Source organism: Oxyura jamaicensis (assembly GCF_011077185.1).
Source record: "Oxyura jamaicensis isolate SHBP4307 breed ruddy duck chromosome Z unlocalized genomic scaffold, BPBGC_Ojam_1.0 oxyZ_random_OJ60690, whole genome shotgun sequence".
NCBI classification, from domain to species: domain Eukaryota; kingdom Metazoa; phylum Chordata; class Aves; order Anseriformes; family Anatidae; genus Oxyura; species Oxyura jamaicensis.
This window is the reverse complement of record NW_023305323.1, coordinates 1,808-11,942: the sequence shown is the minus strand read 5'-3', so window position 1 is coordinate 11,942 and position 10,135 is coordinate 1,808. Positions and strand designations below refer to the sequence as shown.

The window sequence follows — 10,135 nt, the reverse complement described above, 5'->3', positions numbered from 1 at the left end:
TCATTAGACTTCTTAAAATAACTTCCATGTGAGATGGGAAATTAATGTTGCAATAAGTTGGTTCCCATTATGGGCCCAACAATAGAGCTAGCAATCCTCTTACTGTGGAGCATTACTTTTGCCTGTATGTTGGCTGGCTAAATTGTTCAGTCACCCTTTGTCTTCATTGGAGTACAATGTGCTTGTTGATTTGCTAAGTCCCAAATCCTATATTTAATACGTCTTGATGTTTGAAAAATAAAAAGTCTGACTCCCCCTGAATACCATTAAGAAAATTGAAGGGGAGGGGGCGGAAATAGGAGTTGTAGGTGGTAGATAGTTTTCCACATCCAAATCCCAGACAAAGACCCAAGCTGTGCCTTTAGGAGGAAGGAGGCATGAACAAAAAGTAATGTATTAATTGCACCACTTCAGGAGTAAGTCTTAAACTATCATGGCTCATCTTTCTCCACTACTTCTTCCTTGCTTTAATATAAGACAATTTATTTGTGCCTGACCTATATCAGCTCTAAAGACCAGAGGAGAAAGGACGACACCAAGACTGAATCTGTTCATAAATAAATAGATATTCCTGTATTTAATCCCAACAGTACTTTTAAAAATTATTATTCCTAGCTATTGAAATCAAGCCTGAGTATATCCAATGTGTTTAAGTCCATGACTAAGGACCACATATGCTAAGTTTTTTATGAAGGAAAAAGCCATAATGGCAGAGTAGTCTAGAGTCATCACTTGTGCAGCCATACTTTTTATGGTCTTCACTTGAGTGGCCAAAACACCAGGAGTTGTGGAGTTCATGTGGACTCTGCATAATCTAATGGATACATGTGTGGCAACTGAAGTTTGTGTTACTATAGCTCCATTTCTGCCCATATGACCAGAGGAGACTGGAGGTTAGACATGAAGGTTAGACCTGCTTTTTGGAAGCATCTCTTTCTCTCAGCTGTTGATGACTGAAATCTACAGTAACTGTACTCCTAGTTTAGATTCTTAAAATTGGGCAGAATGTTTCAGAGCCATAGTCACTGCCGTTTAAAGCTCTTCAAAGAAAAGCTGCCAGAATGCCTGCCTGGTGATGAAAATGACATAGAATCATCTAACAAAATGTATTTAAAAATATTGTTTTCAAGTAAATTTCATGTCAGAAAGAAAACAAATGTTGACCAAAAGTTCTGTAAAAATAATTTCTGCATGGGATACTTTGGTTTTAATTTCACAGTAGCTTAAAAATCATTGTTGCTGTACATTAAAAAAAGTTATTAAAAGTTTTATTCTGAATGAAATGCTTTGAGTTTATCACAGTGAAATATTTGGACTGACCTTCACCTCCCTCATTTATTTATTTATTTTCCTCAGGGGAATTTCACTTTGCAGCAAGAAGTTTATTTGTTCTCAGGGTTTCTTTGTATTTACAATTGAACAAAGAAAAAATCACAGTTTTAGAATTTTCTATCACACAGGAAAATCTGTTTGCCTTCTTTCCCCAGGTCTATCACCATCTCACATCTTTTCTGTAGTAAATGAATCTGGTACCCTCATTTTGGCTTCCACTGGACAGAAATAGCACTCAGAACGGTCTCAACATACAACAATGAGGAAAAAAAATGCCATTTACAATTGCAGCATTTTGGGTTTTACGGTGTTCCAAAAAATTCATGGAAATTCCTGAACCCAGAACAGGGCTCTATGGATATGTTACTTCTTTGGTAGATCACAGAAGAACACAGAATTGAACACAGAATTTGTTGTCTAGGTGCCAGAAAGAAAAGGGCAGGTCAGGTAAGCAAAGCAGGAGCAAGAGTAAGAAAGAAAAAACTCACACTGAACACAAAAGACAGGGAGCTTTTGGAGCTGTTTCCATGACCAGTGTAGTTACAGATACTGAGTACTCATGTAAGACCATCCCTTCAAATTAGAACTCATTGTGATGGTTTCGCTCAGGTGGGTGACCAAGCTCCACCACAACCGCTCTCTCACTCCCCCTCCTCAAAGAGGAACAGGGAGAAAATACGATGAAAGGGGCTCAAGGGTTGAGATAAGGACGAGGAGATCGCGCAGTAATTATTGTGATGGGCAAAACAGACTCAGCATAGGGAGATAGTAAGATTTATTGCCTATTACGAACGAGCTAGAGAAGTGAGAAACAAAGGAAAGAAACCAAAAGCACCTTCCCCCCCATCCACCCTCCTCCACCTCCTCCCCCCGAGCGGCGCAGGGGAATGGGGGAATGGGGGTTATGGTCAGTCTATAGAAATTCTTCTCTGCCGCTCCTTCTTGGTCACTCTCGTCCCCTGTGCTGTGGGGTCCCACCCACGGGATGCAGTCCTTGCTGAACTGATCCAGCGTGGGCTTCCCACAGGCAGCAGCTCTTCAAGAACTGCTCCAGATATGGGTCCGTACCACGGGGTCCATCCCTCGGGAGCAAACTGCTCCAACCTGGGTCCCCCACGGGCAGCAGCTCCTGCCAGGTCACCTGCTCCTGCGTGGTCTCCTCTCCACGGGCTGCAGGTCCGGCCCGGAATCTGCTCCGGCAGGGGTCTTCCACAGGCCGCAGTCTCCGTCGGTGCAGGGCCACCTGCTCCACCGTGGTCTCCTCCACGGGCTGCAGCGTGGAACCCTGCTCCACCGTGGTACTCCATGGGCTGCAGGGGGACATCCTGCTTCACCATGGTCCTCACCACAGGCCGCAGGGGACTTCTGCTCCGGCGCCTGGAGCACCTCTCCCCCTCCTTCTTCACTGACCTTGGCGCCTGCAAGGCTGTTCCTCACTCCTCTCACTCTCCCAGCTGCTGTGTGGCGCAGCGTTTTTTTCTGTATTAAATATGCTCTCACAGAGGCGCAAACAACATCGCTTATTGGCTCAGGTCTGGTCAGCAGTGGGGCCCTTACCAAACATGGGGCAGCTTCTAGATCCTTCTCACAGAAGCCACCCCTATGGCCCCCTGCTACCAAAACCTTGTCACATAAACCCACTACACTCATGGGACAGGAGGAAAGCTTGGGCTGTCATTGCCCCATACCAGAGAGAAATACATGAGTTCAATTACCAGGGCTGTCAATCTGCTGCATCTCATCAACACTAAATTTACTTTAAAGGGAGAGAAAAAAAAAATGCACTGAATTTATTATACAGAGGGTGATGAATGCAAGCAGCATGAATCTCAGCTCAAAGTGCAGGAGATAATTTCCAATGTGAATAAACAGAGCAGAGGTGCATTCTCAAAGTGACTTTATAAAAGCTTTCTCTCCACTCCAGCCTTCTCCCCTGCTCAGCAGCCTCCTTGAGATCTCATGTATCATTGTTTTGTGCAAAAAAAGTCACATTGTGCACAAATTGGGAACTTCAGTGCCTCGGTAACTACTCTGATGCATACACACTTGCAAAGTTTTCAAAGCAGAAATGTTGAAGGAACTTCAAGGCACAAAAACATCCTTGGGTAAATTACTTCCTATTAGTATGGCACATATATATGACTGTGGTTTCATGAAGTGACAGCCGTGCTTGACAATAAAACTTTGTACTCTTTTTTATGTATATTTTTCCTGATTTTTTTTTTTAAATATATAATGTCTGATGCTAAACCACTCATCTTCCTGCTACCAGTGAAACCAGTGCTGCTTACTTTGCTTACCAATAAGCTGGAACAATTCCACCCCACCTTCTGCCTGAAATATTAAGCAATTCTAATCACTGCTGCTTATCACAGACAGCAGAAGGAAGCATGGATAGTTTTAAAAGATGGTAGGTTGTAAGTCCTGTGACCCACTTAACATTAAAGGGGAAGAACATGAAAGTAAAGCTGAGTATCTAAAAAAGACACATTTCCTTGTCTGGACAAATTCCACCTTAGATCACAGAATCTCACCCTTTTTCCAATATCATGAAGCTATGTAGTGAGAACAAAAAATGCCAACCTTTCCCTCTCACCTATAAAAAGGAAAGGATAAGCATTGGTTCTTCCTATAAGAATCTCCCAAATTGTCTGCAACCTTCCTCCTTTCCAGACAGTGACCCCAGGGTGAGTAATTTGGTTCTTAATTTTTGAATGTAGGAACTGATTTCCATATCAGTGTTTTATGTTTCTGTGTAATGGGACATCAAAATCAGTCTCACTTCAGGTTTGCAATATATTTCACTTCCTTATTTCCAAATACAAATTTGGAATATTTTGTTTTCTGCATTTGGAAAAATTTAACATTTCAGATCCAGTAGATTAAATGGGATTTTTGATGTACTGATAAAAGCAATAAACAAATAACAACAACAAAACAAACAAACAAACAGAAAACTAGGGGAAAAAAATATTATGTTTTTTCTACTTTTCTGCCCCACTCCCCATTTGTAAATCTCTCTGCAACAGAGAAATCACATATTCTTCACAAATTCTGGTCGTTTTGATAGCACCCATTTAATTTCCACTGGAATTTATTTCTCAAATGTAATGGCTAATAGAAAAATGAATTAGATATAGCTAAATTACATAAAATAACAAGTGTATCAAAACTACATATTAATCCTGAATTAAATTTATAGTGTCCATCTAACTGAGTTACAAGCACTGCTTTTACAGATATGGGAAAGGTTTTCTAAATAGATCTGTTTCTAGATAAACCTCTAAAAATGGACAGATAAATGAAAATATGGGAGGAGAATCTCAGTGTTTAGAACATTTTCTTTAATATAGACACAAAATATTATCTTTCAGACCATCAGAAAAATGTTCAAATTTGAATTTAGGACTCAAGCTCACAATTATGCTTCATTTGCAAAAATATCTCTAATGAGAACCTAAAATTTGAAGCCCATTCATAAGCTCATACCAAGTCACATTAATCCTAAAAAAAATGTTCCACCACCTTCACAAATGGAAATTGCAAGGAGATTTTAAAAATTAATTTTAGATACACAGTGCTCCATTTTTATACTTAGTAAAGAATACGCATATTATTTATATATGCTTTATATTTTGAACAGAAGACTTTAATGTTTTAAAACACTAACAAAATAAAGATCATCAGTACTCTTTCAAATAAAGAGTTCATCTTAGTATTAACGAGTCACAGTGGTTTAAACTATTAAAAAAGCTTTCCATATATCTTAATATACTTTTTTATATATTGTGCATACATACATAAAGGAATATATATGTATTAGGAAATAGATAACTATTCCATCCCAGATCTTGTCCTGTTGCAGTTTTATTTCTTCAAGAGTATATGACATCATAAATCATATATAAAACAAATCTCTGAAGCATAAATCTCCTATTGATGCATTGGACAATATAACTTTCTTAGTTCAAACATCAAAGATTTAACTGTGGCTCTTTTAGCAGAGTTTTAGTTCTATTTTAGATAATGACCATCTAAGAAAATCTTGAAGAGAGGCAGGGAAAGAAGAAAAGAAAAAAAGAGTGAAGAGAAGGAAGGAAGGAAGGAAGGAAGGAAGGAAGGAAGGAAGGAAGGAAAAGAAATCTCAGAGGCATGGCTGAATCCGTGTGGATTGCAACAGGCTGTAAGGCTAAACCTCATCAGAGAAAGCTTTATTCCCAAAGAGAGTTTCATTGAAAAGGAATAATTGAGTATAGAATAGAAAGAATTAATTCATATTATTTGAAGTCAAATCAAATTCCTTATCCCCCAAAAAATCCTTTTGCAGGTTAAGGGCCAAGATTTTTCTGTGTTGTGTGAAGTACAATAAATCAGACTGGTATAAACAAGAGGAAAACTGTCTAAAGGCATTTGATTCTTAAAGTAAGAAGTCAGAATATTTTTGCTCATTCCAGTTGCACCTTAAAAAATGTGGCCAGCAAGGTTACTTATGTCTGGATCTTTCTTACTCCCTCTTCTCAGAAGAAAATTCCAAGTTTTAAACAGGCTATCATATATCAATGTTGTGTGAGTTGTTTGTAAGAACAGCAGAAGGAATCAAAAATTGCACTTGACACCCAGAGTGGAAAGTGTTATGATCTATACAACGGTTCTTCTTACAGGAATTAATTTGTTCCACAATCACTGTGTGGAATAACAACAACAAAAAATTAAGTCCTGTCTTCAGTACAAAAAACCAACCAACCAAACAAACAAACAAAAAAATAACCTTACAGTATAAAGCTTCTATCTTCTCTGAGAACACTTCCTTCTGTCACAAGGAGACAAGTTTTTTTTGCTTATTCGCTTGTAGTATTTATTAGCTCTCAGTTTACAGAATTTACAAAGGTTCAAGGCTCTGAACTTGACCCAACATGTAAGAAAGCAGAGTAAGGAACAGAGGCCAGAGCCATTTTCCTTTCAGAAGCAAGGGAATAGATGAGGAGGTGGTAGTAATCCTTCTTTATGGGTGTAGGCAGTACCTGTGCGAGCTGGTTACCTGTTCTTGAAACAAGGTGGAGTCTAACCCACTTTCACCTGGTGAATGACATGATTTCCTGCACCAACTTCAACAGAGCATCCTGTGGTATGAGACACTACTCTGTACAAGCATGCCAAAATCTGGACCAACACATCACAAGGAAAGAAAAGGAAGACAGCTGTCTTGGGTAAAGGCAAAACAACATTACCATGCTTCCGTCTTTGGGAAATTCAGTCCTTTTCCTACTGTTTGTATGGCCTTTGAAGATACAGGCTGAATAATTGTATATCTGAGCTGTGCATCTGGGTAGATAATAAAGCCACAAAACAATTTAATGAAACATATAAAAAATCAAATGACATTACTTTTTATATGTTTCATTTTATTCAGATTTAGAAGCAATAAAATTTGACATGCATTTACTTGTATTCAGAATTCCTGCATGTTAAAGAGAAATTACTGCATTCTCCCCACATAGCTCTGTTCTCATGCCTTCGCTGAACCATTCATTAGATGGAGCACATTATAGAAAATACACCATTTATGTTAAGGAAGCCTCTGATAACAGATGTATTTGTACAAAGCAAGCATTTCAATATATCATAGCCTTGTGATCATGACTATAATAGAAGCAAACCTATACACATTTTCTGTAATGCATATCTCTGTTATATGGTTATTGAGGGGGGGAAATGAGTGCTATAGATTATATGTTGTAAGAAAAGGTACCTGCAGACAGAGGTTGATAATCATTTGAAAACATTACTGAATACAATACAAATTGTTCTGTTTTATAATAAATGTTTTGAGGTTGCATTTAAAGACATGTCTTCTAGCTGAAGCATAGGGGGTTTTCCTATGGACAAGTTGTTCCAGCTTTTGGTTTGCCTTTGCTGTGTTTCATAAATCAAGCACTCAAATATACAATATGACATCCCAAAGCTATCCTCTGTCCCCGTAGTTGTGACTGAGGGTAGAGAGCAAGTCAGGGGTCATGTCCTAGCAGGAAGGGTTTCAGCCACAGCGTCTGCTATGCACTATGAGGCCACCCACAAGACCATGGATCCTTGTTTGGACCTCAAGCAATGATTCTGGGCACAAACATCTCACAACACACAGTATAGAACTGCTAGGTTGAACTGAGCCCTGACTACCTAAAAATGTACAAATAAATGCACTAAAGAATGGACATATTTATTCTGCTTGCATCCCTTTCCTTTCACTCCAGCTTCTAAGCAGGACCTGCAGGACCACCACTGAGTGCTTGCCTTCATCAGTGTGTTGTTTCTCACAACATCCCTGCAACCTGGCAGAGGAGTGGTATTATCTCTCACTTGCTGACCAAGAGTTAAGTCTCGGTCCCTGAGCTTTAGCTCCATACCCAATAAGCTCAAACTGCCTGCTCTCTTCTCCCTCTCAGTGGTCAGCTCTGCTCTGAGGGGAAAAGAAAACACCACATTTTACATGTCAGGCATTCTTGAAGGCTACACTGAGGAGGCCCAGCACTCTGGTCCTTCCAGCAGGACTGGTGCTATTGCAGGTGGATGCCTCGAAGTTACATGCCTCCTAAGGGCTTGGCTCTCTCCCATCCCTACCTACTCATTGCATACATACCTCATCAGTGTATGGATGAGCAGAGACAAGGCCAACCTGTGCAAGTGTACTTTAAGCTCTGGGGAACCAAGGCCCACTGTGGCCATTCCCAAGAGACTATTCCTAGTGATGCAGGAAGTCTAAGAATCATCAGTGACTGAGGATACAGGAATTGTTCATCTTTCTACCACTTTATCCTAAAAGCAGAGGGGCTTCCAAACAATGAAACTGGTCTAAATATCTCTACTTTGCAAAGCCACAGAGCTGGCACTCCCTTTTCTTTTTCTGCTGGAACTATTAAAATGTAGAATAGCATTTTTTAAAAAATAATTAACTTTTGCTTCAAGGTTTCTGATTAGGGTATAAGATCTTTATTACATAAATGAAATCCTAAATTTATGTACATAATGCAGACCGCTTTAATTCCTGTTTCTACAGAGGTATAGAATTTTGTTAATTTATCCTAACGGATAGAATTTCAGGCAATTATGTTGTTTATATTTCATAGTGACTCATGGAAAACTGACTCCACAATCAGTAAGATTGTAAAGTAGGCATGTTTATTCAGCGCTGGGCAGCACGGGGGGTAGTCCCACCAAAGTCGTGTGCAACAATTCGCTCTCGTGCATTACCTTTTATCCCCTAAAATATTACATATGCATTAAGTTTCGCAACACACCTATACATATTCATTTCCTAGCTCCGCCTAGCCCCGCTTCGTATGCTAATTATCTTATCAGTCCTTCTGCGCTTGCGTAGTATTCTCTGGTGGTCATCCGGGTGGTCGTCAGGATGAAGTAAGACGTCTTCCTCAGAGCTGAACTTTTAACCTCGTCTCCCTGCGCATGCTCCCTGAGCCCTTGGTCACAATCTGAGCCATAAGGTTGGTTTGGTCCGGTTCTTGGGGTCCGAGGGGCTCCTTTTATCTTGAGGCCTTGCATGTTTATCTTATCCTTTGTAAACAGTCCTCCTTATCTTTGAGCCTTTGCTCACAGTCCGAACAATAAGGTTAGGTTGATCTGGTTCTTGGAGCCCCAGGGGCTCATCAGGAGGCCTAGGCTCAGCATAGGCCCAGTACATCGCAAATGTAGCACATATTAAACAATGAGTGTTGTCTATATATTTATTCTTAATCAGTCACTCTCTAATTTCTAATCCCATGTTTCAGTCCCCCCTTTTCTGGAAAATCTTAGTAAATTCTTTTACTTAATATAAAAATTTTTCTTCCCAAGCTCTGTGATATGTATCCCTCAATACCTTGCCTTGTACTTTCGTCAAGGAAGCTAATATTGCCATTCATTGTAACAATTTCCAATTCCAAAAAAAAACATTAAAAAAAAATATTAAACTTATACCAACTAATATCAGTAAAACAATAATTGGGTGACATAATGTGTTCAAAATCCTGGTTGCAGTTGGCGACCATCCGAAGAGGGCATCCCACCAGTTATGATTTGTGTCTTGTTTTATTCTCCGCAAAACTCTGTTTATTTCCTTTGTATCATGATGGACAGTGATTAGAGTCTTCTCTCCATTTTCCTGAATGCTTTTTAAAATTTTGATCAGGTCTTGGTGTTTAACTAGTTGCTTCACTAATGTGAGGTTCATCCCAATAGGTGTAGGTAATAACTTGTGATATATTGTGTTGTCAGACTTGATCAACTGGTGGGATACCACTGGTGCCAAATATAGAAAATCACATCCGATGATTCTAACAAAGTTACAAATACAAAAGTTAGAATGATTCTTGCTAGGGAGAGTTATATTCTCCTTATCTCCCTCTACAAAAGTACAAACAGTTCTTAGACACACACACCCTTGACCAATATATACAAGCACAGTCTTTTGACTAGTATTTGGATGAATTTCAAAGTGGCAAACACCTTGCTCAGTGTCAAGACATACATCCTGAGCATCAATTGTGTCACTTTCACAAATAAATCCTTGTTGTTCCTGGGTAACACATGATTCCAGATTTACAGACTGTCATTTTCCATTCCCCATCCATGCCCATGTTCTGTGTTCCGAAGGTTAGAGTACTGTCTCCTCGTGGTTTAATCCTAGTGCAATGATGGGGTGGATAACATAAACTGTGGCATTGCGTATAGTAAGCACAAAGGCAGTAGCCATATTAACAATGGGATCATAGGTAAAATTTACCAGAGTCCACCAAGATTGGAACTTTCTCTC

At 39.5% G+C, this 10,135-nt stretch overlaps 1 long non-coding RNA gene across 1 annotated transcript; it reads left to right on the top strand.

Annotated features, from left to right (window-relative positions):
* Positions 1 to 1,264: 1,264 nt before the first annotated feature.
* LOC118158672 lies at positions 1,265 to 9,261 on the top strand. Its single transcript, XR_004746866.1, has 3 exons — positions 1,265 to 1,301; positions 3,287 to 3,293; positions 9,114 to 9,261. It is a non-coding gene; the product is annotated as an uncharacterized LOC118158672 (long non-coding RNA).
* The last annotated feature ends 874 nt before the right edge of the window (positions 9,262 to 10,135 follow it).